This window comes from Octopus sinensis, linkage group LG3 (assembly GCF_006345805.1).
Source record: "Octopus sinensis linkage group LG3, ASM634580v1, whole genome shotgun sequence".
Classification (NCBI taxonomy): domain Eukaryota; kingdom Metazoa; phylum Mollusca; class Cephalopoda; order Octopoda; family Octopodidae; genus Octopus; species Octopus sinensis.
Genome location: NC_042999.1, coordinates 83,887,144 through 83,901,685, shown reverse-complemented (window position 1 = coordinate 83,901,685; position 14,542 = coordinate 83,887,144).

Sequence of the window (14,542 nt, the reverse complement as noted above, 5' to 3'; positions counted from 1 at the left end):
TTATTCAAGTTGATGACAACATCAGTCGGAAACCTCATAGTTACTAATCAACATTTCCTTTGGAAACATGTATATATGTATATATGTGTGTGTATAGATATCTATCTCGATGCATACACCAAGACATTCATACACATGCATCTAAATATATGCATATACATACACAGGCATGTGTGTCTGTGTCTGTGTCTGTGTGTGTGCGTGTGTTTATACGTATATATACATAGAGAGAGGGGGGAAGCGTTTGTGAGAGAAAGGAAGGCAAAGGGTAAAAAAAATACATATACGTTAATACTAATTTCGAGATTTAATAATGGACTGTGGCTTTCCTGTATGTAGACCCGTAAAAAAGACCATAATCATATAGATCAGTTTGTGTAATTTTGACAAAGCGTTAGAGCAACGGGACAAATACGCCTTTGATGTTTATTCCTGGCTCTTGCATTCTAGGTTTCAATACCACCAAAATCAACCTTGCTTTTCTTTCTGCGATAAATGAAGTTGTGGTCAAAGACAGAGAAATATTGATATCAGTAAACCCTTAAACATGACGCATCGCAGTATTTCATTCCGTTTTATATATTTTGAATTCTAATCTCACTATTGTGTGTATCATGTAGTAAACTTATATGTCGTGCAGTCAAATACCACTACCTAACCTACTGGGCAAATTAGACGAGTCCTTTCTATGAACGTGTTCGATCCAGGCTCGTGCTGTTTCATGTTGTCATCCTCCTGCTAGTCTTGAGGACCTGAAAAGTGTTATAGACATTGTTTTTCCTTCTGACTTAGCGACGATAGGGCAAACGAAAGGAAATGGTACACAACACATTTATTAGGAGATACATGTATTATTCCAAAAAGTTTGATTCAGATTCCATGCTGCTTCAAGATTCGCAGGCCCATGTCTCCTTAGCTTGTAGAATATTCCACCAGCCAGAGAAGACAGGCTCCGTTAGACGCCTGCGAAACTTGAAGTAGCACGGAATTAGAACCAAACTGTTTTGAATTATGTGTGTGTGCGTGTAATTTTAAAAAATATATAAATGTATAAAAGAACACTAATACTCATGAGAAATATTAATGTTAGCGGCCTCAAGCTAAAACCGTATAGGCAAAATTCATATAAGAATTAAATATAATAAGGACACTTTTTGAAGCACCAGCTTTGCTAAAGATAGGGGTCAAAACACTCCGAAGCTACAAAAATTAACACCGTATATTCACAGGCATGGTTGGAAACAAACAGTAAGCGAAATAAAGATTGCCTCTTACCTCTGCAAAAATTGCAAAACTGAATGTATAGTGTTAATATTTGCGGCTTCGGAGTGTTTTGACTCCTATTTTTAGCGATGGTGGTACTTAAAAAGCGCCCTTATTATTATATATATATATATATATATATATATATATATATATAGATAGATAGATAGATAGATAGATAGATATATAGATAGATATAGATAGATAGATATAGATATATATAAATTTTGCCTATATATGTGTGTATTATGTATATATGTATGTGTGTGTATATATATATATATTTATTATTATTATTATTATTATTTCCCAATTCCACTAGGTATGATGATATAAAGTCACAGAATTAGATCAAGCACTACAAACTGTATAAACACACAGGCGACATAAGTAAAAACGCAAAAACTTCCCACTATGTAGTGACATGTAACAAAATCAGAAATTATACTGCCTTTATGGTATCGCGTCTTCTCATATGGATGATCATACTAGATACGTTAATAATGGAAGACAACGAGTATTGTGCATAGGTAACATCATACACGGAATTCCGTGCATTAAATTAGTATTTCTATAATGGACTGGAAATATTTTTATTTAATACTCAATATTTATTCCTTAAAATATTTCTCGGATAGATACTTCGTGCATATGTATGTTCGCAAATTCTTACTCTTTCTATCTTATGTGAGTGTATATGTGTGTATGGGTGTTTGTGTGCGTGAGTATGTATGTGTGTGAAAGTACGTATATACTGTGCGTATAGATATGTATGATTATATTTATATGCATAACTATTCACATACACGTATATACATGTATACTGTTATATTTTAGAGAGTGCTTTAGTTTTATTTTTAGTTTCACGTAGTAGTTCATCACATAACTAATATATCAAAACTTAAGTCGGCTGTCATAGTAATTACAATAAAAGCAATACATGTCGACAAGTAAGATGAGATGAGATGAGAAAAATTTAAACCAACATATCGATCTTAGTGTATTTATGTATCACTCAATCAATTTTATCTCTGATTAAGTTCTAACATGGTTACTAAACTGCTATTTTACGCATTCACCAGAACATGTCGGTGTAAGTGAGAAAATTTATCAAAAATATAAAAGGTATAATAACAAAAGCAACAACAGCAACAGCATTAACAACAGCAACAACAACAACAGCAACAGCAGCAGCAGCAACAACAACAACAACAACAACAACAACAATAATAATAATAATAATAATAATAATAATAATAATATGTAAGAGCACAATAGAACATGACTACAAGAAGACACAAATTCTTATCAGATGGTGGATGGTTCTTGAAATAAATGAATTTTAAATTAATATGTATTGTAACACATGAGGAATTTCGTTTACTCTCTGTAGAATTTTTGCTTCCTACAATTTCAGTTCCATTTTGTTTTGATTTACTTAGTACTTTTTTTTTTAATTAAATATTTTTTTTATCATATTTTGTTTGATTCCAAGAGATAATTAAACTTACTTAAAAAATCGTTCTTATATTGTTGGAAATTTCAAATGGAATATACATACATACATACATACATACATACATACATACATACATATATGCATGCGTGCATATATACTTACACACACATATATACATACGCTTATGCAATGTACGTTTGTATGGCTGCGTATATGTATATAGCTTTCACTTTTATATGTGAGAATATGAACTTATGTAGGTATCTTTTGAGCGTTTCTTTTCTTGTTTGAAACACATGCACTCATGTACACACACACTTTCTCTCTTTTTCACACACACATATATACATATATTTTCTGTTTTCATGATTGTATTGAAGGCGTAGTTGTGTGGTAGATGAACCAGTGTCGGCATAAAGTTCATTTTTTACCAACAGTATTTAAGTTACAGAATAGTCGGTTTCGACTTCAGTCTTTACATTAAGAATAATCATATCTTGATTCAGTAGTTTCAATTCTAGAGGTAAACGCCTCACTATTTTTACAGCAGTTGTTGTGCAGTTCCTTCATTGGCGACAGGTTTTCCAACAGGTCAATCACAGTTTTACTGCATTTAGGATAACAAGAGTGACATGATTTCAATAAATCTCAGAAGAACATTTTGATTTACATACACAAGCATATCATTTTTCTAATATATCAGCATAAAACATAAATGTAATAATAATAGTAGTTCTTTTCAACTGTTCATGTTTCGTTTTATACGAACTTTCCAACTGCACAAGGCATTGGTTGCGATTGATGCAAGTCCTAATAAAGCTTCAGACAGACTGTGTGAACCCGTTTTCTACATATAGGCAGAAACGTTAAAGGTATACACAATAAATACAAACAAATATCGGAGATTAGTTTCGCTAGTAGATTAGTTGTGGCTAAAAACACGATAAGATTCTTTAGAATTTGAAAGAAGAGTTAAAGCGAATAAGAAACAAATATTTCTATTTAAATGGAGAAGAAAGAAATTAATTACTTATAACACCTGTGTAGTTAACTATCTTTTGTCATCGTCTTCGTTTTCTTCTTCAAATTCTTTTTCGGGTTCTTTATTTTATATATACTTCATTAATCTCCATTCTTTTGTCTTCTATTTCTCATACAACTTCGTCTTGTACTTCTGTCAACTCCCCACTCATACAGTTCAAACTGATGACTGACTGCCTCCGCAGTATAATACAAACTTATCTTCATACTTGTTATCTCTAGTTATGTGGATTCCCTTAGCTATCAATATTTTAAAGTTTGGATTACACCTGCATTCTACTTATTAATTACTATTTACCTTATTAAAGTTCATCTATAAACATCTTGCACTCTTTACATTTAAAGTCATTTTGTATGGCATTTCACATTTCTAGAAAGAATTAAATCTTCCCTCCATTTTTTCGGTGACATTACTTCCTCAAAACTATTCATTCTTTATGCATAGTTTTGGAAACAATAAATACTTATGTTTCTTACTCTTTCTTGGTAATTAAAAAAACATCTTTTTTCTTTCTTAGTCTCTTTCTATGTATCTAATAATTATTCCTTAAAACCTCACCAGTGTTTATATGAACAGCCCTAGATTTCAGAATACATTCTTTGTGGTTTACCACACGAGTATTTCATTTTCGTATAGTAATTTTCCTCAATAACACAATTATTGATTTATATTTAATAAATCGTTATTTACTCTACGATCCAAAGATGCAATACGCAGCAATAGTCTATATTTTTATATGACCTATCCTGGTAATATATAACTTCTGCTGCAGACTGCATTACTCTACTAGCCTTCTGTTTCAGTAGCTAATCGTTAAATCACGAGATCGCTCTTTGCAAATTTCTGCTACTTCGCTACAAGACTTTTGAGTTGTCGATATATTTTCTTAATTCGAGACAAAATTAGAGTTTCGAGAATGTTTGACAGGCGTGATCGAATTTTTATTAGATTAGAGTATTTAGGCATCCATCTCCATGAATTTCTCTAACCAGATTGAATCCTTTTGCATCAAAAGTTTTGATATTTGAAATGAGCAATTTATATATATTTTTGCTAAAGCATGCGTCGATTTGTATATTCATATCGTTAGAAACTTGTAAGAGGATTAATACTTGTATTATGCGTTGTCTATCAAAATGTGCAACTTCCTGCCAATGGTAGAAATCATCATCATCATCGTCGTCGTCGTCGTCATCATCTGCAGCAGCATCAGTAGTAGCAGCAGCGGCAACAGCAGTAGCAGTGTTCTTGTTAGTGTTGTCGTTGTGTGTGTATCTGTCTTTTTGTTTTTTGTTTTTGTTGTCATTTCACTTCTTAGAGCTTTCGATTTTCCTTGCTCCGGCTAACTCTGTAATTATGGGTCACACAGAGTCTTTCACAATACGTAGCATCCAAGAATCGACCTCAAAAATATTCGCTATCCCCAATAAAACAGTTTTCTGAGCAAGTTCTAGCCTCATGTCATTTCCAATTTTACCGACATATTCCTGAAAGCTTGTTGCAAAAGCGCCCAGTGCCCCTACAACTACTAGGCTGATGGTTACTCTTTATTACCCACATTTGTAATTTGATCTACTCAATCTTTTCAGTTCTTTATCATCCTCTTGGAGATTCATAGGTATAACAATATTTGTGATTTTGGTATCTTTCATCATATCAACTACAACAATGCCTGGTCCCCGAGTATCCATTACTGAAACACACTGGATTGTAAAATCCCACAAAGTCTTATACTAGTTATTCTTGGTGACACCTTATGGTATATTCTTCTTCTTCTTCTTCTTCTTCTTCTTCTTCTCTTCTTCTTCTTCTTCTTCTTCTTCTTCTTCTTTCTTCTTCTTCTTCTTCTTCTTCTTCTTCTTCTTCTTCTTCTTCTTCTTCTTCTTCTTCTTCTTCTTCTTCTTCTTCTTCTTCTTATTATTATTATTATTATTATTATTATTATTATTATTATTATTGAGTGACAGAGCAGTGCATGCCATCAAAGTGACACTGGGGTAAAATATACGAAGCCCAGTATACCCATCATGACTACCTGCCTGATAAGGGTACACTAGGCACATACATCGCAACCATATGTGCGCGACATGGTGATCTCATATCAAGATAAACAGCGCATGACCTTGCAAGGTCATTATTATCATTATTATTATTAAGACAGTGAGCTGGAAGAGTCGTTAGCGTATCTTAAAAAATGCTTAGTGACATTTCTTTCGGATCTTTACTTTCTCATCTAAAATTAGTCTTTTAACCTTTTGGGATCGATAAAATAAGAACACCAGTCAGGTACAGGGATCTAGGCAGTCGATGTGTTTCCTCCCCACAAAATTGCAGGCAGCATACTAAAAAATTGCAAGCAATATTATCATTATTGTTCAAAATCTATCATATGCTTTTTAATTAATAAGGATATTAATCTCACATTTGACGATAAATCTTATCAAATTTCTTGTATCTTGCAAACTCTTCTTGTAGAAAACTTGATACTTTTCTTCAGGTCGACAATACTTGTTCTAATTCCAGTCTCCTTCAGCTTCTTATGTAGCTATATGGCTCTCGCGCTATTTGCCATAGGAATGATTTTTCACCTTTCTGTTCCTCAAACCCTTCGAGCTTTTGGCTCTTCTAATATATCTCAATTTTGTACCTATTTTTTTTTTGGCAGAGTGCATGGTATTATACTGTTAGTTCTATATCTCCCTCATTCTCTGTCTGTCTGTTTGTCTGTTCTCCCACCTCTCTCTCTCCATCCATATCTAATCTTCTTGCATCAATATTCTGTAATATTCTTTAATTATCATTCATCATCGGAGCCTCAGGCTTGCGCTTAAATTACTTTTCTCTCATTCCGACTCTATAACGTTGGCTAATATTCCAATAGATTTGTTTTTGTTTTGTTAACGACACAGTCAGTTATACTATATTTTCTTGCTAATTGCACTTAGGAGAAACTTAATACTTATTTTTTCCTTTTCCGCACAGTCTAGATTTCCTTTCTGCCTGTGTCTTATAAATATTTGTCTTCATCAAATTTGGTCTAATGGATTGTCTTGATTGCCCATAATCAACGATTTACTTAATCGTTTCTGGTTTCCCCCTGTCAGGCATAGCCAGCTACCGCCAGCCATCTTCACATTCATACTCATGCAGTATACTTAGGATCCGCAAAATTCTCGCGGTATTAGTTCCAACTCTTTACCTTAAGAATCTAATACCTTCTGAGGTCAGCTTTCCCTTTCATCCTTACAGCGTTTACAAAAGAGAATATCACTCAAGTACTGAGGACGATTTAATTGACCTAATCCTTCTCCAACTTTCTGGCCTTCTGATTATGTTAGAAACTATTATTATTACTAGTATTTTCTTCATAGTTATCATCTTTATAATAGCAGCAGTTATAAACCCCACGACTATAGGTTTTACTACGTTTAATTTCGTTTATTTATTTTTGAATTTTAATTTTTTATGTAATTCATTCATATGCATGTGTATTTCTTCATGGTTACACAAATTCCTTTGTGATAAATCCAGGGTCGCGTAAATTTTATGTTTCGAGTTACCCGAGTCGTTATCTATGTTGTATTTACTCAGGATTCACGTGCTAAATTAAATAAAATAATTCTTTCTAATAGTTCATTACAAGATTCCCTCATGTATCAGACAATTCGCCTTCAAACTAAAAATGGAAGGACACATTATATGGTGTACTTTTACATTTTAAAATAAATCCTTCAAGAGAAAAGAGTCGTGTATCCTAATATTTGTGCTCCCTAGTTGGTAATGTTACCCATCGTCATTTAGACACTACACCTGCACGTCAATTTCCTAAGTACATAAATTGAAAGAGAGAGAAACTGAGTGCTTATCTGAATGCTTGTGATATTGGTATCTCGACTGGGGACATATTTGATCTCCAAGCCTTTGTTACATTCTACAATACATGCACTACTTCTGAAATAAAAGAAGCAAAATAAACACAGGAAAAACATGCCAGGTAAGATTTTGAGCTCTCCTAAATAAGGATTAAGATGTAACTAAACAAGTACACTAACAACTTCATATAAGAATTATTATTTTTATTATTCAAATGTATTAAATTTAAATCACTTGTTCAACTTGAACGCACATTTACAGGCTACAATTATCTCGATATTCTTCTTAACAATAGACAATTCTTCAATAGATTATAAACATATTACATTTATATTGAACAGTTCCAAAATTCATTTCCGTTCTATTTGTATTACTGTCTCTTCCAAAGCAATATCTAGAACGCAATAGCATGCATAGGCAAATAGAAGCTAGCAAGCTGAGTATCAAATGCATCCTTTGATATAGAAGACAACCTTCAGATCAATTAAGCGCTTCACGAAACTTCATGTGGGGAGATATTGTTTTATTGATGCTGATCTCAAAAATAGGATCAGAGCCAACGAGATTCTTTTTTCGTTGTATTGATATAGCAAGAGATTTAGCTAAATTGATCCGTTAAGTTGCATAAATATACACACAAACACACACAAAAATATGAATATGTCTGAGTATATGTAAGTACACACACAAACATTTATCTACATATGTATGTGCAGATGCATACACATAGGTCTATAGATATGTATAGATACATTTATACATACGAGTGTTTGCGTGTGTGCATGTGTGTGTAGCCCAGTAGTAAAGAGTGTTAGATTCATGGTCATTGAGTCGCGTATTCAATTCCTGGACGTGTTGGATTGTTGCTTGCTTGAGCAAAGCAATTCATTTCGCATTTCAATCCACCGAACAGAAAACGAGCGCTAGCCGGTTGCTGGTGCAGCACTCTCTCCCAGCAGTTGTCGTATCTTCGTTGTTTCGCTGGTTCAAGTCAGGAAGTGTCGAGTTCAATCCTGTGTCTGCTTTCCATTACATAAGCCCCTCAAATAATTGCTTAAATCGTGGTAGATATTACAAGGTCATACTTGCTTGTGAATTATGGTTGTAGATTTTATGCATATTTTAATAATTTTATTGACAAATTGATCACATTTTGCTGATGTCTACTTTCAGTGTTGATAAATTAATTACGAGTCACTGGAGTCAATGTTATCGACTAGGCTCGTCCCTCAAAATTTCAAACCTTTTGCCTATAGTAGAAATGATATTTGCATCTGTCTTCGAGGTAGTATAAAAAAAACTTCACGGACTAGCTCTATATTATGCCAACATAGTAGCGTGCGCAATGAGAGCTAGCAGTGACCTTTATGAAGCAGTATGCCAAGTGACATCATGTGTTTACTTTACAAGCTGTGAAATTTGTATTTTGTGATCATTTGCATGTTGTTGTGTGCGATTTTTCATGAACAGGAACAAATAGCCAACGTGAAATTTTGCGTTAAAATTGGGAAGTCTGCTACAAAGACATTAAGCATGTTTTGGCAAGCTTACGTTGACAAGGCAATAGGTCATACGCAATGATTCGAGTGGCACGAGCGCTTCAAAAGCGGGAAGAGCGCCCCTGAAATACGATAAGCGATCTGGAAGATCCACCACGAGTATCACCCCCAGAAATGTGGAGAAAATTTATTAGCTTGTGCATGAGGATCGTCGAATGACAATCAACGACATTGCTAATGTTGTTGGTCTGTTGTATGGGTGCAAGCAATCCTATCGTCTGAATTGAATATACGCTGTGTCTGCCAAATTTGTACTCCGTCTGCTGACCCCTGAGCAGAAAGAATATCGCTTCAAAGTCTGTCAAGTGTCGCTGATGACATCCTTCATGTTGAAGATCATCACGGTGACGGGAGTTTAGTCTACGGGCTTGACCCTAAGACGAAGCAGCAGTCGTCACAATGAAAGAGCCCTTCATTTCCACGACCGAAGAATGCAGCCAGAACCCCCATCTCAATCAAGAGCATGCTCATCGTTTTCTTCCGATATCTGCTGTAGGTATCGTCGCCAGGGTTAGACCGTCAATCGAGAGCTCTATTGCGACTGTTTTGAAGCGTTTGAAGGAGGACATTCGGTGAAAGCGATCAGATCTGTGGATTCTTCAAGATGACAATACACCCTGTCACCGATCTCTCCGCGTCCGCACTATTCGTCAGCTTTAGAACCCGTAGACTTCCATCTCTTCCCCAAGAAAACAATGTAGCTCAGAGGTTGCCGTTTTAACACCGTTGTCGAGATTCAGAGAGAATCATAGAAGGTCCTCGACACGCTTACGGAAAACGACTTCCAGGCTGGATTCCATAAGTGGCAGGGACGGTAGGAAAGGTGTAATGCTGCGCAAGGTGACTATTTCGAAGGAGATGATGTTAAAACTTAGGTAAAAATACTATTTTCTATGGTATATATAACTAGGCTGGGAAACTTTTGATACGACCCCGTATCTATCTACCTATGTTTGTGTGTGTGGGCGTGTACGCGCGTGTGTGTTTGTGTGTTGCATGCACGTGCGTGTTATATTGTCACATCTGCATATATGTATGTATGCAAGCAAACACATATATATACATCGACATACGGGCACATACTTGTATAAGTTACATTGAACTAAAAACAATTGTGTATTCATATTTAAAGATATATATATATATATATGTGTGTGTGTGTGTGTGTGTGTGTGTATGTGTGCGTGTATGAATATATATATATATATACATAAACATAAATATATATATACATATATATATACATATATATATATATACATGTATATATATATATATATATACATGTATATATATATATATATATACATGTATATATATATATATATATACATGTATATATATATATATATATATATATATACCTGTATATATATATACATGTAATATATATATATATATACATGTATATATATATACATGTATATATATATATATATATTACATGTATATATATATTACATGTATATATATATACATGTATATATATATATATATATATACATGTATATATATATACATGTATATATATATAATATATATACATATGTATATATATATATACATATATATATATATGTATATATATATATACATATATATACATATGATATATATATATATATTATATATATATATATATATATATATACATATATATATATATGTATATATATATATATACTATATATATATATATACATACATATGTATGTACATAATATATATATGCATATATATATATACATACATATTTATGTAAATATATATATACATGTGTGTGTGTGTGTGTGTGTGTGTGTGTGTGTGTAGGTATGTACGTTTCTCATGATATTGATACGTAATAAAGAATAAAATTTAGTAAAATAAATATACGTACAAAGATACATGGGCAAAGTACAAATAGGTGACGGAAAGATACTTCGGTTAAAGCATGCTACTGGAAGGAAAGATAAGAATAAGGGAGTGGGTATGAGGCAGGAGAAGGTGGTAAAGAGGGGTGTGGTGGCTGAAAAAGTAAACATTAGAGAACAACGTGTGTAGATAAGATCTATAAAAGCAAAAGTGTATAATAACGCCAGTGCGTGTATAGAATAATCCACGCGCAACTGTTTAATGACAGACGTGCATTATACACATAAATAAATACATATACAGAGAAGCATACATACATAGATACATAATTATGTACTTAAATGCATACATACATACATGCATACACGCATACATACATACAGTAGTACATGCATGCATACATACAAGCATGCATGCATAATTACATACATGCATGTATGCATAGAAATATACATACATGCATACATACATATGTGCATGCATACATAAATACATGCTTGCATACATGCATGCATGCAGTCAGGTATGCATGCATACATACATACATGTATGTATACACACATACGTACATACATACATGAATAGATACATACACACATACGCCATACATACATGCATGCACATACATACATACAGACATACATGCATACATACATGCATACATACATACATACATACATACATAAATATACACATCCATACCCTCAAGGTTGAAGGATCCCGCACGCACACAGACGCTCATGTACACACATACACATTCATATATAGCTATGTATTACTCTCTTCTTCCTATTTGCGACGAGCGAATATTTCGCGTTGCATGCCTTCGTGCATGCTCGTACATGTGAATAATAACACCTTTTTATTTAGTGAGTGTTTACACACATATGCAGAATGACAGTTACATGCACATACGGTTACTCCCCTCGAAACACCCATATACCACAAACCCTTGCACACATACAAACACACACACACACACACGCAATAACGCGCGCGCACATTTACTACTACATACATACAAAAATTAGGAAAACTATCAAGACGAAAATGAAAGTGAAAACCAAGTGTAGTTATTAAGTTAAACGTTCGAAGCAATTCATCCTTACTTTTGGCACAAGTTCAGTAATTTTTCTAGAAGGGAAGAAAATCGATTATATCGACCGTAATGCTCAACTGGTGTTTATTTTATCGTCTCCAAAATGATGAAACGTAAAGTCGGCATAAACGGAATTTGAACTTTGCTGCTATGCGTTTTTCTCCGTTATGTCAGCTTACTGCCTCTCAACGCTTAAGTCTTAGTAGAAATGATTCTTCTACTGAATGCCAATATAATAGGAAAAGATCCGAAAAGTTATAATAATATGATCAAAGTAGCTTATTCGTCTTAGTTTACCTCATATCATGTTAGAAACAGCGAGATTTTGTACACACGAGAGTAACAAGGGAGATAAGTGGGAACGATGTGAGAATAATTGTTGGGGAGTGTGTGTTTGTGGTGTTCTTCAGAACTGTGATTATGAGTACGTTTCTCACATAGCTAACGTATACCTTGTGTGCGTATGATGGTATCTTCTGTGTGTTAGTGACATAAGTGATGCTAATTGTTAGGGATTGTGCATATGTTCTTTTGCTATGGGTGTCTCAGTGTAAAGGTAATTTTGAGTCTGGCTATATGACTGTACGGTTTTTGTGTATAAACGTATACAAGCGCGCGCGCACGCGTGTGTGTATGTATATGTATGTGTGTGTCTGTGCCTGTGTATTTGTATTAATGTATAGATGTTTGCGTGATTGTGTGGTAAACATGCTTTCTCCAAAACATGTAATCTTCCCAACCATGTGAGCGGCAAAGTGTGAAAGTGTGTCCTACTCTCGCACCGGTTCGACTAAAGCCCTGTCAGTGGATTTGGTAGATGGAAACTGAAAGATGCCTGTCGTACGTATACATACATACCTACACGCATATATGTGTGTCTATGTGTTTGTGGTCTGTGTTTGTGTGTGTGTGTCCGTCCGTGAGCGTGTGTTCGTGTATTTGTGTGCGTGTGTGTCTTTTCTGCATGTATAATTTCAAACACATTTAAATAGAGAAATGATTCGACTGCTTTGCAAGGCGCAGACTGTTTGTACTGATCGGTGAGTAATTCTGTCAGTGATGACTACATCATGTCCACCTCGTCCTGGTGAATTATGAGATCGTTTGTCAGTAATTATAGTTTAATGACCAGCATCGAGTTTTTATAGCGAAGCCAATCAAATGTAACTAAAATGCTAAACTAGCAGCCGCTAGAAATTAAAGTTCTCTTTATTCTAACTTGTAAAGTGTAAATCGATGAGTTCAATCAGGATTTCTAAGGCACTCTAATATAAAGAGAAAAGGAGTAGCATGTGAATGCGTCCAAGTATATATATATGTAAACATAGATGCATACATTTATGCATATGTATATATATATATATATATATATATATATATATATTATATATATATATATACCTACATATATGCACACTCGTAAATACACATTAATACATACGTACGTATGTATGTATGTATGTATGTATGTATGTATGTATGTATGTGTATATATATATATATATATATATATATATATATATATATATATATATATATATATATGAAACAGACAGATAGACAGCTAGATATCTTTATTAGCCACACAGGGCCGAACACTGAGGGGACAATGCAAAATAGAAATTTTCTTTTCGAAAGAAAGAAAATAAAAACGATCAAAAGGGATCGAGAGCGTTTGTGACGCGTAAACAGCAAAAAAAGGCGGGGTAAAAATGTAAAAGATGTTTATCCGTAGGAAGAAAAGCCTACGAAAGAGAGCACAGTAGCCTAAGGCAGAGAAGGAAACACATGAGAGCAAAAGGCTCGTTCTCTCTTTTGTATCTATAGGATCATGCTTAAAGTGGTTTCGTTATTCACGCGTACCATCTTTGCTACATTCATCCACTTTTTATTGAAACTTTTATGAGACAAAACTTCCCTCTCTATTCTCACCTTCCTTTTTACTGATTGGCCAGAGACGAAAGTGTTTGTCTCTAAACCTTTCGCACGAGTCCACCACACACATTCTTTCACCATATCCACTAGTACTATGAAAACTGCCTTGCCTTCCTGGTTAAAGGAAGGTGGCGGGTCAATATTCACGAAAGACTCGGCCGATAACCGAATTCGTCCCACACGTGACAGCACCCGTTCGACATAAGCCCACAGGTTTGAAATGGTTGGACACTACACGAGTGCGTGCATAAGTTTCGTCGTTCTGAACGCATCTCGGGCAAGTCGGTTCGGTGTATCTCGAACTGTGCCTGTAGAGCTTATCCCGAACGGGCAATGCTTCCCGCTAGCACTGCCAGGCCAAGGTTCTCTGGTGATTGTCCATAGGTCCCGGCCCGAAAGTTGTCCTGGAGAGGCGGATCAGGTGCTTCCCGTCGGCGCCCAGATTCTCCTCAAGAACT